The sequence below is a fragment of the Schistocerca americana genome, chromosome 1 (genome assembly GCF_021461395.2).
Source record: "Schistocerca americana isolate TAMUIC-IGC-003095 chromosome 1, iqSchAmer2.1, whole genome shotgun sequence".
Lineage (NCBI taxonomy): Eukaryota > Metazoa > Arthropoda > Insecta > Orthoptera > Acrididae > Schistocerca > Schistocerca americana.
The window spans coordinates 329,734,728-329,757,892 of record NC_060119.1 but is presented as its reverse complement, the minus strand read 5'-3'; positions in this window follow the sequence as shown (position 1 = coordinate 329,757,892).

The following is a 23,165-nucleotide window of genomic DNA, read 5'->3' as shown; positions in this document are numbered from 1 at the left end:
TGAGTACAATGGGACTCAACTGCTGAGGTCATTAGTCCCCTAGAACTTAGAACTAGTTAAACCTAACTAACCTAAGGACATCACAAACATCCATGCCCGTTGCAGGATTCGAACCTGCGACCGTAGCGGTCTCGCGGTTCCAGACTGCAGCGCCTTTAACCGCACGGCCACTTCGGCCGGCTTATGGGCTTAAGAAAACAGATCGCTTGTTTTGTTTGCTCTTACTTTCACAATCTTACTAACCATTTAGTTTTTAGGTTTCGTGACAGTAGGAGCAAAAGCTACAGCAGCTACGTTGGGACATTTGGCAGTTCCGTTATGAGTTCGTAACTCTCTTCCTTGAGTGCCTTGATTTCCACTTCTGGTTTGGCAACTATGAACGATGCATCAGGCGCATTAACGATCGCACTTCCTTACTTCCATTTTCCACTATTAATTTCTCTTTGTTACCTGCGAGTGGCCAAATCTTTTGTGTAACGGATACTGCGGTTTTTGACGATACTCTCTTTTGTTTCTTGGACTCTGAAGCGGGTTACGCTGTTTAATGCCCTCCCTCATGGTGCAATGATCAGGTATATTGTGATACCCCTACGAAATTGAAGAAACGACTTCCGTGTGTTCGTCGCCACAAAAATGCAAACAGACTTCTCCTTCTCGACGACAAGGGGAGCTCACAAAACGTCATTTGACTGTTCTCAATCATCCACCCTACAGTCAAGAATTCGCATCTTCTGACTTCCATCTGGCTGGCCCAATTAATAATGTAGACTACTGGCCATTAAAATTGCTACACCACGAAGATGACGTGCTACAGACGCGAAATTTAACCGTCAGGAAGAAGATGCAGTGATATGCAAATGATTAGCTTTTCAGAGCATTCACACAAGTTTGGCACCTACAAAGTGCTGACGTGAGGAAAGTTTCCAACCGATTTCTCATACACAAATAGCAGTTGGCCGGTTTTGCCTCGTGAAACGTTTTTGTGATGCCTCGTGTAAGGAGGAGAAATGGGTACCATCACGTTTCCGGCTTTGACAAAGGTCGGATTATAGCCTATCGCGATTGCGGTTTATCCTATCGCGACATTGCTGCTAGCGTTCGTCGATATCCAATGACTGTTAGCAGAATATAGAATCGGTGGGTTCAGGAGGGTAATACGGAACGCCGTTCTGGATCCCAACGGCCTCGTATCACTGGCAGTCGAGATGACAGGCATCTTATCCGCATGGCTGTAACGAATCGTGCAGCCACGTCTCGATCGCTGAGTCAACAGATGTGGACAACTGCAAGACAACAACCATCTCATGAACAGTTCGGCGACGTTTGCAGGAGCATGGACTGTCAGCTCGGAGACCATGGCTGCAATTACTCTTGACGTTGCATCACAGACAGGAGCGCCTGCGATGGTGTACTCAACGACGAACCTGGGTGCACGAGTGGCAAAACGTCATTCTTTCGGATGAATCCAGATTCTGTTTATAGCATCATGTTGGTCTCATCCGTATTTGGCGACATCGCGGTGAACGCACATTGGAAGCATGTATTCGTCATCGCCATACTGGCGTATCACCCGGCGTGATGGTATGGGGTGCCATTGTTACACGTCTCGGTCACCTCTTGTTCGTATTGACGGCACTTTGAACAGTGGACGTCACATTTCAGATGTGTTACGAACCTTGGCTGTAACCTTCATTCGATCGCTGCGAAACCCTACATTTGAGTAGGATAATGCACGACCGCATGTTGCAGGTCCTGTACGGGCTTTTCTGGATACAGAAAATGTTCGACTGCTGCCCTGGCCAGCACATTCTGCAGATCTCTCACCAATTGAAAACGTCTGGTCAATGTTGGCCGAGCAACTGTCTCGCCACAATACGCCAGTCACTACTCTTGATGAAATGTGGTATCGTGTTGAAGCTGCATGGGCAGCTGTACCTGTACACGCCATCCAAACTCTGTTTGACTCAATGCCCAGGCGTATCAAGGCCGTTATTACGGCCAGAGGTGGTTGTTCTGGGTACTGATTTCTCAGGATCTATGCACCCAAATTGCGTGAAAATGTAATCACATGTCAGTTCTAGTATAATATATTTGTCCAATGAATAGCCGTTTATCATCTGCATTTCTTCTTGGTGTAGCACTTTAATGGCCAGTAGTGTAGATTCTCGCGGTACCTTAAGTCTGCCTTAAAGGAATAGACAGGCTTAATCCCAAGGGCTAACGTTCGGAATAAGGGCCCTGATAAAAAATCCCATGGAAAAACTATTTTTAGCAGCCCAAAATATGTTACTGGGCTCCTGCAGTTCATTTGCCTAATGTTGATAATCCACTGCTATTGTTATGTTTTTAATTTTAAACTTTACCTTACTTTTTATAAATTGCTTCTGTTATAAACATTTATTTCCGATGTGACCACAGACATTTAATAAAGTAAATATCTGAAAAAGTACATGATCATGATACACACTTACAAGGAAACATCACTAAATCGACCGCGTATTTTAAGCAGAAAAATGCACGCGTCCAAGATATCAGCCCAGGAAACTATGCTGCGTAAAAATTTGGGTCATTATTCTGACAGTACGTAGTAATGACCTTCTGAACGTACAGCTATGAAACACGCGCGCTCATTCCCTGTTTGTCACTCGCTCCACCCCATTGCGCCCGCATAGACCCGAGCGCGAAGTACTGTGCAGTGGAGTGGGTAAGAGGTTTGCATTAACAATGTCGGTGAACGAATAAGCGATTGGCACAGAATGATGATCAAACTGCAACGTTTAAACGTCAAAGAACGAGAAATCCTGAAAATCGTAAAAGATAAGCATCATTACAGGTGACTATTCTATTAATTTTATACAAATCAAACGAAAGCGTACGACGCTTACTTTGTGCTATTGTTTATACACTCAAGTGACAAAAGCCATTGGATAGCGTTATGCACATATACAGATGGTAATAATATCTCTTACACGCGGTACAAAAGGGCAGTGCGTCGGCGGAACTGTCATTTGTATCCTAGGTGATTCATGTGGATAGGTTGAGGATGTCATCAGACAGGCTTAATCCCAAGGGGCGTTAACAGATTCTGAAAACGGAATGGTAGTTGCAGCTCGACAGATGGGACATTCCATTCCGGAAATTGTTAGAGAACTTAATATTTCGGGAACCACAGAGTCGAGAGCGTGTCAAGAATATTAAATTTCAGGTACTAACTTTCACCAGAGACAATGCAGTTGCTGACGTCCTTCATATCAGACAAGCAATACTGCGTGAGATATCCATATAAATCTATGTGGGGCGGACGACGAACGTGGAGAAACATATGGCTTTAATGGGGTATGGCAGCAGACGACCCTTGCGAGTGCATTTGCTAACACCACGACATTGCCTCCACCCTTTTCTGTGCTAGCGTCGATATCAGTTTGACCCTAGACAGTAGATGGTAGAAAACCGTGGCCTGGTCAGATGTCCCGATTTCGGTTCGTAAGAGTAACGGTAATGTTGGAGTGCGTCGCAGACCCCACGAAGTCATGGACCCAAATTGTCAACAATGCACTGTGCAAGCTGGTGGTGGTTCCATAACGGTGCGGGCTGTGTTTCAATGGAGTGGACTGGGTCCTCTGGTCCAACTGAATCGATCGTTGACTGAAAACTGTTACGCACTGAAGCGTTGAAACTGGTTGCAACAAAATAATATAAAATAAGATCATAAGGTCGATTGTAGGTGTTTCATTTTGTCACAATAGTAAACGGCCGTCGTCCCGGAGACCTCCTGCCAAAAAGATGGACATACGAAAACTGTTACGTTCGGCTACTTGGAGACCATCTACAGCCATTCATGGACCTCATGTTCCCAAACAACAATCAAATTTTTATGGATGACAAGGTGCCATATTTGTGGGCCTCAGCTGCTGGCGATTGGTTTGAATAATTTTGTGGACGGTTCGAAAAATGGTTGAAATGGCTCTGAGCACTACGGGACTTAACTTCTGTGGTCATCAGTCCCGTAGGACTTAGAACTACTTAAACCTAACTAACCTAAGGACATCACACACATCCATGCCCGAGGCAGGATTCGAACCTGCGACCGTAGCGGTCATGCGGTTCCAGACTGTAGCGCCTAGAACCGCTCGACCACACCGGCCGGCTGGACAGTTCGAACGATTGATTGGGCACTCGGATCGCCCGACAGGGGACGTAATCGAGAGGTCAGTTCTTGCACAAAATCCTGCACCGGCAACACTTTTCCAGTAATGGACGGCTATAGAGGCAGCGTGGCTCAGAACTGCTGCAGAGGATTTCCAACGACTTGTTGAGAACACACGAAGTAGAGTTGTTGCACTACGCCGGACAAATGAGGTTCGCACGATGATAGGACGTACCCTGTGACTTTTGTCACCTCACTGTACCTTTCAGTTTCATTGCAGAAACAATACTCAACTTCACGAAGAAAGAATAGAAGATGTAGAGCACCAAAACGGTGCTCATAATAAAACTGATTTGGGGCTTAGGAAACTCGATGTGTACAAAATTCCGTGTCAGTGTGGGAAAACTTACATCGGCCGCTCGATTCGCACAGTGCATGACAGGTGTGTGGAACATCGCCGTCATACGAGGCTACAACAGCCGGAAAAATCGGCAGTAGCAGAACACTGCCTAAATGAGGAACACAGTATGAAATTTGATGAAACTGTGGTAGTTGCCAACATTTCCAGTTTTTGGAACAGTGTCTATAAAGAGGCGATTGAAATTAGGTTGTCTGATAATTTAATCAACAGAGACAGTGGGTTTCCTCTTGGCAAGACGTGGAATCCTGTATTACATCGCATCAAAACTGAACGTTCTTCGATGCGGCCTTGATTGTGATATATCGTTGCCAGCAGTGTTTCACTAAGGGCGGCGCCACCTCCCTGTTTTGGAAGTCAGAAACCGTGATGGGCGGCGCATGCGCCGTGTACTGAACGGTGCCTATGTAGAACGTCGATTTGGAACCTGGCGTCAGTTCTCAGCGGGACTCATCAGCAGAAGCAGCATTTTCCTGAAGATGGCGACCAGTTGATTTTAGGTTCCGGCAGCAAACCCGAAGAGACTTTCAAGACTTATTACGCAGGGAAAACCTACGTAATCACATAAAACTACACTTCCACCGCAGTCTCATTCGCTGACCAGCGTCATTGGCACAAAAGGGTAGAGATGTGAAAACGAGGAAGCAAGGAATGTAATATCGTCTGATACCGCTTTGCCCCGTTCTGTAACAGCGTAATACATGAAACGAGGTGTCGCCTTTTGGAAATGTGGAAAGAAGGTAAGAAGCGGATATAAATGATCTGAAGACAATGGTATATACTAGGAAGGTTTCAGGTTTACGTTTTAAAACGGAAGGCAAATCGTTTGTCTAGGAAAACTACATTAGCAGAGAAGTACCTTATCCAAGGTGAAGCAGGCCCAACCCACGCTAGGGCGGCCACGAGGCACCTGTGGTCGAAACGCGGCGCGTCGCGGCCTGGCCAGCGTGACAGACGGCGAGGTTTGGTGGCGCGGACCGGCGCTCCCATGAGCGCCGTAAGCCGCCAGCGACGGCCTGGCATTTACAATCCGGGGCGCCAAGTGGCTGTATCTTCAGCTGGAATTGCACTCCATTACGGACGACAGTTTTCTGCTCGGGGTTTAGGGCTCCTTAACAGGGAAACGTATGACTGTGCTTTGCTGCCGCCTTACTGCGGGCCTACTTCCTCTTTTGCTCCCTTTCTTTTCTTACATCTTCTGGGTTCCTCGTCCTTTTCTCTCTCTCTCTTTTTTCTATCCCCTCCCCTCGCCACTCTTTAGAGCCCCCTTCCAGTCGACAGCACAGCGGTTTATAAGCGACGCATTCGTCTTCGTCGCTCGCCACGGACTGGGAAATTCACGCACGCGACGTTCCCGCGGTTCGTTACGCGTGTTCGGGGGAATTCCCGCCAGCGCCTGCGGTCTCCCCCCCCCCTTACTCTACCCCGTATCCTCCTCCCCCCCCCCTCCCTTTCCGCCGCACCACGGCGCCCTTTCTCTGGTAACGTGCGTGAGCGCCTGCCTCGCCTCGGCTACTCCGCAGGGTTTCTGCGCCGGCGGACGGCTTTTCAGGGCTCAGCAAGACGGATGCGTGGCGTGGCAGCGCCGCTGCTGGTGATGAATTCCTTTCATTTGGGGCGCTCGCAGCAACAGGCCGGAATGGACTGTGCCGGCGCTCGGCGTCCGCGGCCGGGCCGCGCGCCGCTCCGGCCCCTAAAGCCCGGCTGTGGGGAAGCGCCGAGTTTTCCGCCTGGCGGATCCAATCTCGACGCCGCATCTCCTAGCCCTCGGCTCGCTCTAAATGCCGCTCCGGGCTTCCGCAAACTCTGCAACTCCTACTGTGGCTTACACTGCAGGCATTCGCGTCTCGAGATGCTAGGGCGTGGTGGCGCATCTGTGTGGACCAAGTGGGGTATCGGCAGAAAAGAGACACTGGATCACGGTTAGCACAATACTGCCATCCATTGGCAACACACAATACCATCTGACGCAAAATTCAGTAGATGTTATGACAGAGAGCTAAAACGGTACTTGGATTACTTGTTGTTTCGACCTTCTTAGTGGGTGCAAAATACTAACGCAAATTCTTTACAGACGAATGGAAAAACTGGCAGAAGCCGACCTTGGGGAAGATCAGTTTGGATTCCGTAGAAATATGGGAATACGTGAGGCAATACTGACCCTACGACTTATTTTAGAAGCTAGATTAAGAAAAGGCAAACCTACGTTTCTAGCATTTGCAGACTTAGAGAAAGCTTTTGACAATGTTGACTGGAATACTCTCTTTCAAATTCTGAAGGTGGCAGGGGTAAAATACAGGGAGCGAAAGGCTATTTACAATTTGTACAGAAACCTGATGGCAGTTACAGGAGTCGAGGGACGTGAAAGGGAAGCAGTGATTGGGAAGGGAGTGAGACAGGGTTGTAGCCTCTCCCCGATGTTGTTCAATCTGTATATTGAGCAAGCAGTAAAGGAAACAAAAGAAAAATTCGGAGGAGGTATTAAAATCCATGGAGAAGAAATGAAAACTTTGAGGTTCGCCGATGACATTGTAATTCTGTCAGAGACAGCAAAGGACTTGGAAGAGCAGTTGAACGAAATGGACAGTGTCTTGAAAGGAGGGTATAAGATGAACATCAACAAAAGCAAACGTGGATAATGGAATATAGTCGAATTAAGTCGGGTGATGCTGAGGGAATTAGATTAGAAAATGAGACACTTAAAGTAGTAAAGGAGTTTTGCTATTTGTGGAGTAAAATAACTGATGATGGTCGAAATAGAGAGGATATAAATGAAGACTGGCAATGGCAAGGAAATAGTTTCTGAAGAAGAGAAATTTGTTAACATCGAGTATAAGATTTAATTGTCAGGAAGTCGTTTCTGAAAGTATATGTATGGAGTGTAGCCATGTATGGAAGTGAAACATGGACGATAACTAGTTTGAACAAGAAGAGAATAGAAGCTTTTGAAATGTGGTGCTACAGAAGAATGCTGAAGATTAGATGGGTAGATCACGTAACTAATGAGGAGGTACTGAATAGGATTGGGGAGAAGAGGAGTTTGTGGCACAACTTGACTAGAAGAAGGAATCGGTTGGTAGGACATGTTCTAAGACATCGAGGGATCACCAATTTAGTATTGGAGGGCAACGTGGAGGATAAAAATCGTAGAGGGAGACCAAGAGATGAATTCACTAAGCAGATTCAGAGGGATGTAGGCTGCAGTACGTACTGGAAGATGAAGAAGCTTGCACAGGATAGAGTAGCATGGAGAGCTGCATCAAACCAGTCTCAGGACTGAAGACCACAACAACAACAGTGGGTGACCAATATCTACGAGTGCGAGTCAGATGAAAACCTTAAATCTGTAATAACAAATCAAAATTTCTCGCCGTTATCCTGTAAGTTGGAAAGCGTACTATAAACAGCGTGCAGAATGGCCTGTAGGTGGCAGCACAGTGCAGATGCGCACATATCGTCGCAGTATCAGTATAAAGATGGCCGCCCCACTTGCGACTTGCACCAGGGAAGAACAGCGTTCTGTTATTCGATTTTTGTGTAGTGAAGGTGTGAAACCTATTGAAATTCATCGACGAATGAAGATTCAGTACGGTGATGCATGTTTGTCACACCAGCAAGTTCACGAATGGAGTAGGAAGTTCACAAATGGTGTGAATTCAGTGGAAGATGCTCCTCGTCCAGGTCAGGCACAACGAGTTGTGACTCCACAGAGCATTGCAGCCGTTGAAGCCATAGTGAAGGAAAACCGCCGAGTGACACTTAATGACATTGCAGCATGTTTACAGATTAGTCATGGGTCAGCACACCACATTGTGCATGATGTGCTCCAGTTTCACAAAGAATCTGCAAGATGGGTGTCACGGCAGCTGACTCCTGAAAGGAGAGAAAGACATGTTGATGCTCGTGAAGAACTTATTCGGCGCTTTGAACGAGAAGGTGATGGCTTCCTTGCAAGAATCGTTACTGAGGACAAAACCTGGGTTCACTTCCACCAACCGGAAACGAACGAGCAAGGAGTGGCGCCATTCCTCATCACCAACACCAAAGAAGTTTCGAACAGAACCATCGGCAGGGAAGGTTATGCTGACTCCGTTTTGGGACGAAAAAGGAGTCATTTTGGAGCATTATGTGCCTAGAGGGACCGCTGTCACCAGTGCATCATACACAGATCTCCTAAAAAATCATTTGCGGCCTGAAATCAAATCAAAGCGACGTGGATTGCTGTCAGCAGGCGTCTTTTTACAACATGACAATGCAAGGCCCCACACTGCCCTTACAATAGTTGCAACAGTCACTGACCTGCATTTTGAATGTCTTCCTCATCCACCATACTCACCAGACCTTGCCCCAAGTGATTTCCACTCAAAGACGCAATGGGAGGAAAGAATTTCCGTTCTGATGAAGAGGTACGCCACGCGGTGCATGAGTGAGCAGACTACCAAAAGAATTTTTTTCTAAAGGAATTTATGCACTTCGTAAGCGCTGGAGGACTTGCATTGAGCGTGGGGGAAATTAAGTTGAAAAGTGGTACCACTTCTGCACAATAAATAATATTTAGAAAATATTTAAGGTTTTCATTTGACTCACCCTCGTAACTGAAATACAGAATGAAAGATAGACATATGTAATTTACTAGAGAAGATGCAATGCAGTGTTTCCTGTATCAGTAGTTTACGAGCTACATCAAACATCTAGGTAACGAACAAAACAGCTAAACTTGTGTTTCCTGTCGTGTACCAAGCAAGAGGTACAAAACAAATACCGCGAGCGGCCGCCACCATACAGGCACAACCACTCGCCTGGTGTCTTTCAGGCCCGTACAGCAGCCTCCAGATGGTACTCACAAACCCGGACCTCCTCCTGCTTCCACGCAGACTCTTCCGATACAAAAATCTGTCAGACTATCTGTTTCGTCACGCCCTAGCTGCACCGCGAGAGTCTTCGTCAACTAGAAATGCTCCGTAAACTCGAAGTGCAGTATTGTGCCGTACGAGCCATGTCTTCGTCGTCATGCAAATATGACGAGCAAACTATATACCCAGCTGCCGAAAGAAGAGCACCGCCAACAGTCGACATAAAGTTTTGCGGTGTGCCTTCTTGTATGCTCCTTTTGTATTGGTTTTAGTTGTTCTAATTCAAAATTCAGCTTTTTCTTTTGTACGAGGGCGTGCTAAAAAGCAATGCCTCCGAGTTTTCTATTCGTTCCTCGATGTCGGTTGGGGTATTACGTATCATGCATATTACTTGGTCGGATTTCTGTTTTGCTGACGCAAGTTACAATCCTGCAACCTCCGTAACCTCCGTAACTTTTATTTTCATCTGTGATCACAAAAATATTGGGTCCTTAGGCTACCAGTTTCACTCAGTGATGACCGTCTACGGATCGGTTTCAAAACATGTTCTGACATAATGGAGCTATAGTGGAATCGTTAAAACGTAAACAAAAAATGGCTCGGTTCTGAGCACTGTGGGACTTAACATCTGTAGTCATCAGTACCCTAGAATCTAGAACTACTTAAATCTAACTAACCTAAGCACATCACACACATTCATGCCCGAGGCAGGATTCGAACCTGGGACCGTAGCGGTCGCGCGGTTCCGGACTGAAGCGCCTAGAACCGCTCGGCAACACCGGCCGGCAAAACAAAAAATCGTCTTAGCGTTTTCGCACAGATTTTGTCCATTGTTTTGACTGCTGTTCAGTGATGGATGCACGGTTCATCAACAGTCACAAAGCGACGCCACAAGTATAGCGGATTGTGATTTGTGATTAAACATCGCCAGACATTGAGTTGAAATGTGCAGGATGCGCTTTTGATCGATTCCGAGCAGAGACAGCACTCTCCTTGCACACAGCTTGTTCACAACCACTCACTCAGCTGAGATGCGTACGATTTCCGCAATTGAGAAATTTTTATTCGGCTGTCTTCCATTATCACATCACGGATTCTGTCATGGTTTCCTTTTTGGCGACCTCAAATGGACGGCCGCAGCATGCTTCGCTTCGACGCTTGTCCAACCACGTTTCATCAATCCAAAAGCAAAACCGAGCGAGGTGGCGCAGTGGTAGCACACTGGACTCGCATTCGGGAGGACGACGGTTCAATCCCGCGTCCGACCATCCTGATTTAGGTTTTCCGTGATTTCCCTAAATCGCTCCAGGCAAATGCTGGGATGGTTCCTTTGAAAGGGCACGGCCGACTTCCTTCCCCATCCTTCCCTAATCCGATGAGACCGATGCCCTCGCTGCTTGGTCTCTTCCCCCAAACAACCTCCAACCTCCCAAAAGTAAATGGTCTTCAATGATGGAGCAGAGTCGGTGTGAATTTCATCCAGTTCTGTTTTGATCTGTGCGTCAGTCCAATCTTTCTAACAAAAATGCTTAATAATGGTATGAAATGCAGTATTCCCCGTTTACGGTCGCAGTCGACACACTAACGGATTCAAACGGCCTCAGCAACGACCTGCACGGTCTACATTGTTCAAATTCTTCATACGATCTTTGGAACAATCAGATACTGGATATGATACTACATGGAAGCCGTAGGGTAAACAGCTTTGTATGACCGAAAGCGAAGCGCCTGATCCGCAGTGTGTACGCTTCTGAACCACAGTGCATGCCTGAATGATGTCTTTCATACGATCGTTAACTAACAGGTGACTAATCGACCTGAAGGATCGTAAAACAAGTCTTTGCCGAATCTGCATGACGAAGCCTTCCGACGAAGCGTAGAAGCACGTCTTCTCTTCGCTAATGAAGGAATCTGATGAGAAACAAAACACGTTTTCAATTAGATTACCTGGGGGAGCTATCTGATGAAACGTAAAACACGTGTTCACTGAGTTTGCATGACGAAAAAATTTGACGCATGACAAAGCAATCTGATGCAAGCTCAAGTTCTTGTCATCTCATCGTGATCGAAACATAAGGTTTCACTAAAGTACTACCCTGTCTATGCCCACCTATAAAATAGAAAAGTCCACAAAGTGCTTCTGCACTGCTGCCGTCCGACTTGGGAACAAATTGAGTGTCCTGTTGTTTTTTAAAAGAAACTGAAGCGCTTCCTTGTGCCAGGGGACTAGAAAAAGTGAGTTACACGTTATTATGGCAAACGAAATGACTTTTAATGAATGCTCATGAACCGTGAATTTACTTTCAAAATCTTTTCTTAAAGAATTTACTTTATTTATTAACGATTCATCACGAACATTAACACCTTTAATCACACTAGGTGAGCGTGGAAGTAGTTGCCAGGGAGTACCTTTAACAAATGGGAATTTTATTCATAAAATCCTTTTCAAAAACAGATTTAAAATTTATGCAGAAAAGCACCCTCGAAATATCAAGTTACATTTTTATTTAGAGGCAGAAAGAACAATATTGACAGTATGAGCCTTCGGGCTGAGAAGCTTGCCGCTCCCTTTCCACACGGACTTAGTAACGACCGCTCCAACAACCTCTGAAAGACTACACTGGTGCAAATCTGCAACACACCAAATTACTTTAAACCAAAAATTTCAACAACTCATACAAACACATTAACTATGCACCCCGTAAGAGGGATGGAAATGGTACAAACACTCACACTAAGAAATTATTTGCCACCGAAAGTGCAATTAGTTTTTAAAAGGACTCTTGCGGTGGAAGGGTGGCAGATTTATAAAAATGACTATTTAAATGACACCCATGAAATTCAGACTTACATAAAATGTACAACATGCTCTACATTACACATATACCTCCTCGCAAGATGATAGGCAAGATAAAAACATATTTTAGGAATTCGGCCTTTGCACCTTAATTCTATAAATTCGTTAACACCGAATCCGACAAACATAACAGAGTCAGCTATTAACGTATGGCAGATTGACAGGGGCATCACTGAACAACCCGAACCGCAAATTTCTCTAACCCTCCCCAACTCCACAAGGGAAAAACGGACCACCCAATCCACAAATAACCACCTTCCCGCGGGTGGGCAAACAGAGAAGAATGCCCGATGTCGTGGTTTCACTCCTGTTGCTCTCGTGTCAACCGCGAAGCCACTACCCCTTTAAATACGGCGCGGCCCACTGGACTCACGTGGGGACCTCAAATGCGCCGACGCTCAAGGTGGACAAGTCATCTCGTGTCTCAGTGCGCGACCGACCAACTGACCGATCCAACCGCCAACGACCGCTGCCCGAGCAACTCGAGCAGACTGGCGGCCTAACGCGCAGACTCAGGTGCAGGAACTCAGCCCCGAACGGGCGACCACTAGCTGAGTTCTGTTACTGGCGGAGTGGCAAGACTCTCATTTTCTGGCGTAAAGTTTGATCCAAACGACAGACATACTCGCACTCCGACGACAGACAGACACTAACTGCCGCACAAATGCGAACGAGAGGCCCACCAGCAACTGGTGACGCGAGACTGACCTAGCCTCACTCCGACTGACCAACTGCCGAGCTGAGAGCACCCCTTAAATGCACGTGAACAGGCAACCTTTCCGCTTTCCCACCTGAGGGACACACCAAAGCTGCGATTGCCACAGCGGCGCAGTAACATAGGTACGTGACACTATTGTTCAATATAGTCACTAAATCTCTGTGAACCAGTCACAACAAACATGTTTCATTCTTTCATGGAAATTTGCGCAACTCTCCTCGTATTTTCAAACACGCTAGAAGTATACTATAACACACCCTCTTGTTGTGACATTACAACATTTTACAATATAACGAATTGGAGGCTTTATTTCCAACCACCACACGAATAGTTTCTAACGTTGCACCAAGCATACTTATTGTCTGCTCTTCAGATTCTGCGTTAGAAATGGCTGAGGGAAGTTCGACTGAGGAGCAATAAGGAAACTGCAGCCAATTGAGCGGAATGTCCCGCAATACAACAGCGCGCCTACCCTGAATAAATGAACCCTTTTCCCCGGGTTATCGAAACAAGTCTCGCAAACGAGTTACTTCGGTCATTAACAGGCAGAAGACAGAGCCGCCTTCATCAGCGCGGGAAAGCGAGCAAGTTAAAGCTTAGTCATTATCCGGCCGGTGGGCGGCTTAAGCGGGCTGTGCCAGTGAGCGGTGGTGGGACGGGTGACGCGAAAGGAGGGGGGGGGGGGGGGCGCCGCCCTTAATAGAGGAGAGGACAGAGAAGAGAGGGCAGGGCCAGCGCGGGAGGCAATTTGGCGGCGCGCCGGGCCGCCGTGGTTCGAATTTCAGTTAGCGCCGCCCAGGCAGGCTGGCCTGGTAATGAGACGGTGAGCGCCGCCCAGCGCCGGTCACGGCCGGCCTAAGCCGCTTAGAGGCACGCAGCAGCAACAGGCCCTGACTGGCCCTCCTACATGTCAGCCTCCACAGTCTGTAAACGTTTGTAAGCCGAGAGCTGACAAAGCTGCTGGCTGGCACCATTTTCTTCACTGCTATCGTCCGTGGTCAGTATCACCCATCATCGTCATAAAAACATCGAAATTGACATTGTTAAAGTCCCCGTCCAGGTATCCAGATTTAGTATTTCCCGAAATCATTTAAGATGAATGTCAGGACGGTTTCTGGAAAAGGTTTGTCGAGAGCATTTACTCCTTGTCTAATGACTCGTCATTCACAGAACAGCGAACCCTAAACTTCTTGCCAAACCTAGCATTACAAACATGTAAATATACAGGGTGTATCAAAACGAATCATCCGATTTCGCTTGTCTATATTTCCAAAACTAATAACACATACAATGAATTTAGTTTTTTGATGAACGGGAGACTCAGAAGGTTATTTTTCATAGGTGTTCAATATCCCCCCTTGAGATGCACGGGGCGGCCGGAGTGGCCGAGCGGTTCTAGGCGCTTCAGTCTGGAACCGCGCGACTGCTACGGTCACAGGTTCGAATCCTGCCTTGGGCAGGGATGTGTGTGATGTCCTTAAGTTAGTTAGGTTTAAGTAATTCTAAGTTGTAGGGGACTGATGACCTCTGCAGTTAAGTCCCATAGTGCTCAGAGCCATTTGAACCCTTTGAGATGCACGGCATATGTCAATGCGGTATTCAAAGCGAGCATGTCTTGAGTTACAGCTTACACAGCTGCTGTTATGCGATGTCTCAGTTCATTCATTATTGTTGGTAACAGAGGCACATAAACAGAGTTTTTTTATAAAGCCCCTCAAGAAATAATCACATACAGTCAGGTCCGGTAACCTTGAATGTCAGTAATATAATGCCGAATCATTTGGTCCAACGCCACCGAATCTTCGTTCAGCAACCCTTTGATTTAAAAATTCCCGCACTTATAGATGCCAGTGTGGCGGTGCCCCATCCTGTTGGTAAATGTAGTCGTTCGAATCAGTCTCCAACTGTGGGAAAAGAAAGTTCTCAAGCATATCGAGATAATTATATGCTTCCTCTAACAATGTTCTCGGCAAAGAAAAATCGACCATACACCCTTCCCCATGAAACTGCACAAAACACATTAAATTCTGGAGAGTCCCTCTCATATTGTACAACTTCACGTAGTTGTTCCGTACCCCATATTTTCACATTGTGACATTTCACCTTTCCGCGTCACTTAACACTAAGCTTGGAACAAAATCTGACATCCTCCTCCTTGCCAAGAACGAAATTACAGAACTCCACACAGTGTTGTTTGTGAGCTTCAGGAAGAGCTTGCAGTAACTGAATTTTGAGTTGTTTCGTATGTAAACGTCGATACAACACACGCCAGACGGACTTCGTGGGCATGTTGATCCGTGAGCTAGAGGCGAACGGATTACTGCAGCCTCCTTGTGAAATTATGGCGGATGGGTTCGACGTCTGTGTCAGACGGCCCGGCGAATTGCCTTTACACGAACAACTTGTTTCTCGGAATTGTCCATGCCATCGTCTAATACTCTGTGCTGTAAGAGAATCCACAGCATACCTAGTACGACAGTAGCTCTCAACGGTTATTACTGACCCGCATAGCGCAAAAAGTAGAACACAAAACGATTTCTGATGTCCCGACAACATTGTACTAGAAGTGAAGTGGGCTCAAACTGCTTCTACCTAGCGGGAACCATGTAAAGTTCGAGAGTTTGCTGTTTCCAACAGTACGTTGTTCATGCAAATATCTCAAATAAGATATTAATTACGTTTTTTTATAAATCGGATTACTTTTTAGATTTTTTTCTGGGTCATCAGTCTTCTGACTGGTTTGATGCGGCCTGCCACGAATTCCTCTCCTGTTCTAACCTCTTCATCTCAGGATAGCACTTGCAACCTAAGTCCTAAATTATTTGCTGGATGTATTCCAATCTCTTTCTTCCTCTACAGTTTTTGCCCTCTACAGCTCCCTCTATTACCATGGAAGTAATTCCCTCATGTCATAACACATGTCCTATCATCCTGTCCCTTCTCCTTGTCAATGTTTTCCACATATTCCTTTCCTCTCCGATTTTGCGCAGCACCTCCTCCTTCCTTACCTTATAAGTTCACCTATTTTTCAACATTCGTTTGTAGCACCACATCTCAAATGCTTCGATTCTCTTCTGTTCCGGTTTTCCCACAGTCCATGTTTCACTACCATACAATGCTGTGCTCCAGACGTACATTCCCAGAAATTTCTTCCTCAAATTAAGGCCGATATTTGGTAATAGAAGACTTCTCTTGGCCAGGAATGCCTTTTTTGCCAATGCTATTCTGCTCTTGATACCCTCGTTGCTCCGTCCGTCATTGGTTATTTTACTGCGTAGGTAGCAGAAATCCTTAACTTCATCTACTTCGTGACCATCAATCGTGATGTTAAGTTTCTCGCTGTGCTCGTTTCTACTACTTCTTCGATTTACTCTCAATCCATACTCTGTACTCATTAGACTGTTCATTCCGTTCAGCATATCACGTAATTCTTCTTCACTTTCACTCAAGATAGCAATAACATCAGCGAATCGTATCAGTGATATCCTTTCACACTGAAATTTAATTCCATTCCTGAACCATTCTTTATTTCCCATCATTGCTTCCTCGATGTACACATTGAACACTAGTGGCGAAAATCTACATCCTTGTCTTATAACCTTTTTAATACGAGCACTTCGTTTTGGTCGTCCACTCTTATTATTCTCCCTTGGCTGTTGTACATATTGTATATAACCCGTCTCTCCCTATAGCTCAACCCTACATTCATCAGAATTACGAACATCTTGCACCATTTACACTGTCGAATGCTTTTTCCAGGTCGACGAATCCTATGAAAGTGTCGTGATTTTTCTTCCATTATTAACCGCAACGTCAGAATTGCCTTTCTCGTACCACTACCTTTCCTAAAGGCAAACTGATCGTCAACTAGCGCATCTTCAGTTTTCTTTTCCATTATTCTGTATATTAATCTCGTAAGCAGCCTGGATGCATCAGCTGTTAAGCTGATTGTGCGAGAATTCTCGCACTTGTCAGATCTCGTCGTCTTCGGAATTGTGTGGATGATGCTTTTCAGAAAATCAGATGGTATGTCGCCAGACTGATACATTCTACACACCGACGTAAACAGTCGTTTTGTTGCCACTTCCCCCAATGATTTTAGAAATTTTGAGGGGATGTTATCGATCCCTTCTGCCTTATTTGATCTTAAGTCCTCCAAAGCTCTTTTAAATTCTGACTATAGTACTGGATCCCCTATCTCTTCTAAATCGACTCCTGTTTCTTCTTCTATCACATCGAGACAAATCTCCCTCATGACAGAGATTTTCAATGTCTTCCTTCCACCTATCCACTCTCTTTTCTGCATTTAACGGTGGAATTCCCATTAAAGTCTTAATGTTATCACCCTTGCTTTTAATATTACCGAAGGTTGTTTTGACTTTCCTGTATGCTGAATATGTCCTTCCGACAATCATTCCTTTTTCCTGCAGCCTTTTCGTCTTAGCTTCCCTGCATTTTCTATTTATTGCATTTCTCAGCGACTTGTATTTCTGTATTCCTGAGTTTCCCGGTACATTTTTGTACTTCGTCCTTTCACCGATCATTTGAAGTATTTCCTCTGTTACCCACGATTTCTTCGCAGTTACCATCTTTGTACCTACGTTTTCCTTCCAAACTTCTATGATGGCCTTTTTTAGAGATGTCCATTTCCTCTTGAACTGTACTGCCTACTGAACTATTCCTTATTGCTTTATCTATAGCCTTAGAGAACTTGAACCATATCTCGTCATTCCATAGTACTTCCGCATCCCACTTCTTTCCGTATTGATTCTTCCTGACTAATGTCTTAAACTTCAGCCTACTCTTCATCACTACTGTATTGTGATCTGAGTCTATATCTGCTCCTGGGTACACCTTACAATCCAGCATGTGATTTCGGAATCTCTGTCTGACCATGATGTTATCTAACTGAAATCTCCCCGTATCACCCGGCCTTTTCCAAGTTTACCTTCTCCTCTTGTGATTCTTCAACAGAGTATTCGCTATTACTAGCTGAAATATTTTACTGAACTCAATTAATCTTTGTCCTCTCTCATTCCTTGTCCCAAGCCCAAATTCTCCTGTAACCTTTTCTTCTACTCCTTCCTCTACAACTGCATTCCAGTCCCCCATAATTATTAGATTTTCATCCCCCTTTACATACTGTATTACCCATTCAATATCCTCATACACTTTATCTCTTCAGCTTTCGACGTTTACATGTATACCTGAACTATCGTTGTCGGTTTGCTGTCGATTCTGATAAGGACAGCCCTGAACCGTTTAGAGTAACACACACTCTGTCCTACCTTCCTATTCATAACGAATCCTACTCCCGTTATACCATTTTCTGCTGCTGTTGATATTACCTCATACTCATCTGGCCAGAAGTCCTTGTCTTCTTTACACTTCACTTCACTGTCCCCTAATATATCTAGATTGAGCATTTGCATTTCCCTTTTAAGATTTTCTAGTTTCCCTAACACGTTCAAGCTTCTGACATTCGGCGCCCCGACTAGTCGAACGTTACCCTTTCGTTGATTATTCAGTCTTCTTCTCAAGTTAACCTCCCCCTTGCAGTCCCCTCCCGGAAATCCGAATGGGGGACTATTCCGGAACCTTTTGCCAATGGAGATATCGTCACGACACTTCTTAAATTACGGGCGACATGTCCTGTGGATACACGTTACGTGTCTTTAATGCAGTGGTCTCCATTCCCTTCTGCATCCTCATATCGTTGATCATTGCTGATACTTCCGCTTGTTTTTCGCATTACCCAGTGCACTACGTCTTTTTTTGTTGATATTATCAGAATGATTTGGCACTATCATGATACTTCAGAAGACCGTAGTCAAATCACCAAGTAATATAAGCTGCAATGGGAGAAAACATTAATTATGATAACAGAATAATAAATAAATGGAGAAAGGAAAAAAAAGACAACGTAGGCGACAAACGACCACCAAGCTCGCATAATATCTATCAACAATTATTTCTGTGTGTCTTTTTAGTAGCTTTTTAGTTTTTAAATTTTGTTTTCTTTATATTTTGTAATAGAATATAAAGGTAGAAAGGATACGAAACAATATTACATTCGAAATAGCTAACTAAGAAAAATCCCAATTTGATTGCAAGGATTGTCGACGCTCATTTGTATCTTTTCACCTATACACAGTTTACAATAGAGTTGGAGCGATGCTGAGTCAAAACACAAAGCAAAACGAACAGGGAAGCCGACGAAAATCAGATGGGAACATACATAACAAAGAAAAACACTTATCAACAGAAAAATTAAATTAAACAACACTTCCCCGACGGAAAACAAGATTCAACATTTTGGCGAAGAGGTCTCGATATCGAGGCATTCGCAATTATGTCCAATAGGCAGTGATCATGTACTGCATGAAGTTCATGTGATCTTATCCCTCGCCTTCTACAACATAATGAACGAAGTGTCCCAGTAACCACATAACGGTATAGGTTTTCGACCATGGAAAGAAAGAAGAATCTGGGCGCAATATGATGTCCGTAGTGTGTGTTAGAGAAAGTGTATGAGGATATTGAAAGGGTAATGAAGTATGCAAAGGGGGACGAAAATCTAATAGTCATGGGCGACTGGAATGCAGTTGTAGGGGAAGGAGTAGAAGAAAAGGTTACAGGAGAATATGGGCTTGGGACAAGGAATGAAAGAGGAGAAAGACTAATTGAGTTCTGTAACAAGTTTCAGCTAGTAATAGCGAATACCCTGTTCAAGAATCACAAGAGGAGGAGGTATACTTGGAAAAGGCCGGGAGATACGGGAAGATTTCAATTAGATTACATCATGGTCAGACAGAGATTCCGAAATCAGATACTGGATTGTAAGGCGTACCCAGGTGCAGATATAGACTCAGATCACAATATAGTAGTGATGAAGAGTAGGCTGAAGGTCAAGACACAAGTCAGGAAGAATCAATACGCAAAGAAGTGGGATACGGAAGTACTAAGGAATGGCGAGATACGTTTGAAGTTCTCTAACGCTATAGATACAGCAATAAGGAATAGCGCAGTAGGCAGTACAGTTGAAGAGGAATGGACATCTCTAAAAAGGGCCATCAAAGAAGTTCTGAAGGAAAACATGGGTACAAAGAAGGTAGCTCCGAAGAAACCGTGGGTAACAGAAGAAATACTTCAGTTGATTGATAAAAGGAGGAAGTACAAACATGTTCCGGGAAAATCAGGAATACAGAAATACATGTCACTGAGGAATGAAATAAATAGGAAGTGCAGGGAAGCTAAGACGAAATGGCTGCAGGAAAAATGTGAAGACATCGAAAAAGATATGATTGTCGGAAGGACAGACTCAGCATACAGGAAAGTCAAAACAACCTTTGGTGACATTAAAAGAAACAGTGGTAACATTAAGAGTGCAACGGGAATTCCACTGTTAAATGCAGAGGAGAGAGCAGATAGGTGGAAAGAATACATTGAAACCCTCTGTGAGGGTAAAGATTTGTCTGATGTGATAGAAGAAGAAACAGGAGTCGATTTAGAAGAGATAGGGGATCCAGTATTAGAATCGGAATTTAAAAGAGCTTTGGAGGACTTACGGTCAAATAAGGCAGAAGGGATAGATAACATTCCATCAGAATTTCTAAAATCATTGGGGGAAGTGGCAACAAAACGACTATTCACGTTGGTGTGTAGAATATATGAGTTGGCGATATACCATCTGACTTTCGGAAAAGCATCATCTACACAATTCCGAAGACGGCAAGAGCTGACAAGTACGACAATTATCGCACAATCAGATTAACAGCTCATGCATCGAAGCTGCTTACAAGAATAATGTACAGAAGAATGGAAAAGAAAATTGAGAATGCGCTAGGTGACGATCAGTTTGGCTTTAGGGAAAGTAAAGGGACGAGAGAGGCAATTCTGACGTTACGGCTAATAATGGAAGCAAGGCTAAAGAAAAATCAAGACACCTTCATAGGATTTGTCGACCTGGAAAATGCGTTCGACAATATAAAATGGTGCAAGCTGTTCGAGATTCTGAAAAAAGTAGGGGTAAGCCATAGGGAGAGACGGGTTATATACAATATGTACAACAACCAAGAGGGGATAATAAGAGTGGACGATCAAGAACGAAGTGCTCGTATTAAGAAGGGTGTAAGACAAGGCTGTAGCCTTTCGCCCCTACTCTCCAATCTGTACATCGAGGAAGCAATGATGGAAATAAAAGAAAGGTTCAGGAGTGGAATTAAAATACTAGGTGTAAGGATGTCAATGATACGATTCGCTGATGACATTGCTATCATGAGTGAAAGTGAAGAAGAAGTAAATGATCTGCTGAACGGAATGAACAGTCTAATGAGTACACAGTATGGTTTGAGAGTAAATCGGAGAAAGACGAAGGTAATGATAAGTAGTAGAAATGAGAACAGCGAGAAACTTAACATCAGGATTGATGGTTACGAAGTCAATGAAGTTAAGGGATTCTGCTACCTAGGCAGTAAAATAACCAATGACGGACGGAGCAAGGAGGACATCAAAAGCAGACTCGCTATGGCAAAAAGTCATTTCTGGCCAAGAGAAGTCTACTAATATCTAATACCGGCCGTAATTTGAGAAAGAAATTTCTGAGGATGTACGTCTGGAGTACAGCATTGTGTGGTAGTGAAACATGGACAGTGGGAAAACCGGAACAGAAGAGAATCGAAGCATTTGAGATGTGGTGCTGTAGACGACTGTTGAAAATTAGATGGATTGATAAGGTAAGGAATGAGGAGGTTCTACGCAGAATCGGAGAGGAAAGGAATATGTGGAAAACACTGATAAGGAGAAGGGACGGGATGATAGGACATCTGCTAAGACTTGAGGGAATGACTTCCATGGTACTAGAGGGAGCTGTAGTGGGCAAAAACTGTAGAGGAAGACAGAGATTGGAATACGTCAAGCAAATAATTGAGGACGTAGGTTGCAAGTGCTACTCTGAGATGAAGAGGTTAGCACAGGCAAGGAATTTGTGGCGGGCCGCATCAAATCAGTCAGTAGACTGATGACCAAAAAAAAAAGTGTATGCAGTCTCAGAAGATCGAGTAAGGAAGGCCAATTGTATCCTGATCCAAGACCAGTTTGCCATATGACCTCCACAAGTAAAGCGATGCCGTATCAAATCAGGAGACGTGCAACGACTGCACAAATTCGTGTCACTAATCCCAATACGGGAAAGCCGCTTGTTCGTTCGAATAAAGTTATTTACTACCTTATACCACGAGAACACTACGCATATCGGAAAAATCGGAACACTGATGTTGAACCAAACATTCGTCCAGGTTGTTTGCGGCGATTCTCTTTCAACGAGGTTCGGGCAAGGGACGGATTCCCAATGAGTCTTTAAGAATGTCATAGTGAGTACAGGTCTCCTATATAGCTCACCGCAAGATAGAAGTCACGAATGGGCATAATTTATGCGACCGTCATCAACAGGGGTTCAAGACTAGCAGGGTGGACACAGAGAAATAAATGAGACGTGAATGTGTGAGTTTCTTGAGTCATTGTCAAAATAGTAAGAAGTCTTCTTTGGTATGTCAGTCAGGTCCAGCCTCCCAAAGGAACGAGGCTTCGTGATCACCTCATGCCGTAAGCAAAATATATGACTTTTCCATAAGAAACGACCAGACAGTAGTTGTAATTTCTTCTCCATCACCGAGGAAAGCGGATAAACTAGGGCCAACTAATAAGCTTTGTGTAAGACATATGTATCCAGTATTCGGACTTTCTGGAGCAGAGTAAGAGAATGCCTTTCATGCTCTAGTTTTGCTCCCTGATTTCTTCCGTAACAGACTTCTAGTTTAGTGCCGCCATTTTGAGTAGACAACGATCAATGAAGATTCCGAGAGACATATGCCGATGCACCGCAGTAGCCCACGGAACAACCACGTCATCAAAACCTCGCAAGGGAAGAAGCTTGCATTTACCTTCACTAAGTTTTGCACCTGAACTCTTACAAAAATTATCGATTACGGCCTTCAGTCGAGGTATCTCAGCAGGACTGCGAAATAGAACCATCACATCATCCGCCTATGCACGAACCGCTATAGTCCCACCGGAAAGCGTCCAACCTGTCAGCTGGCATCCGAAGTAGGGGCTCCAGAGAAAACACAAACAAAGTCGTTGACAGCGGGCTTCCTTGAGGCACTCTTCTACGG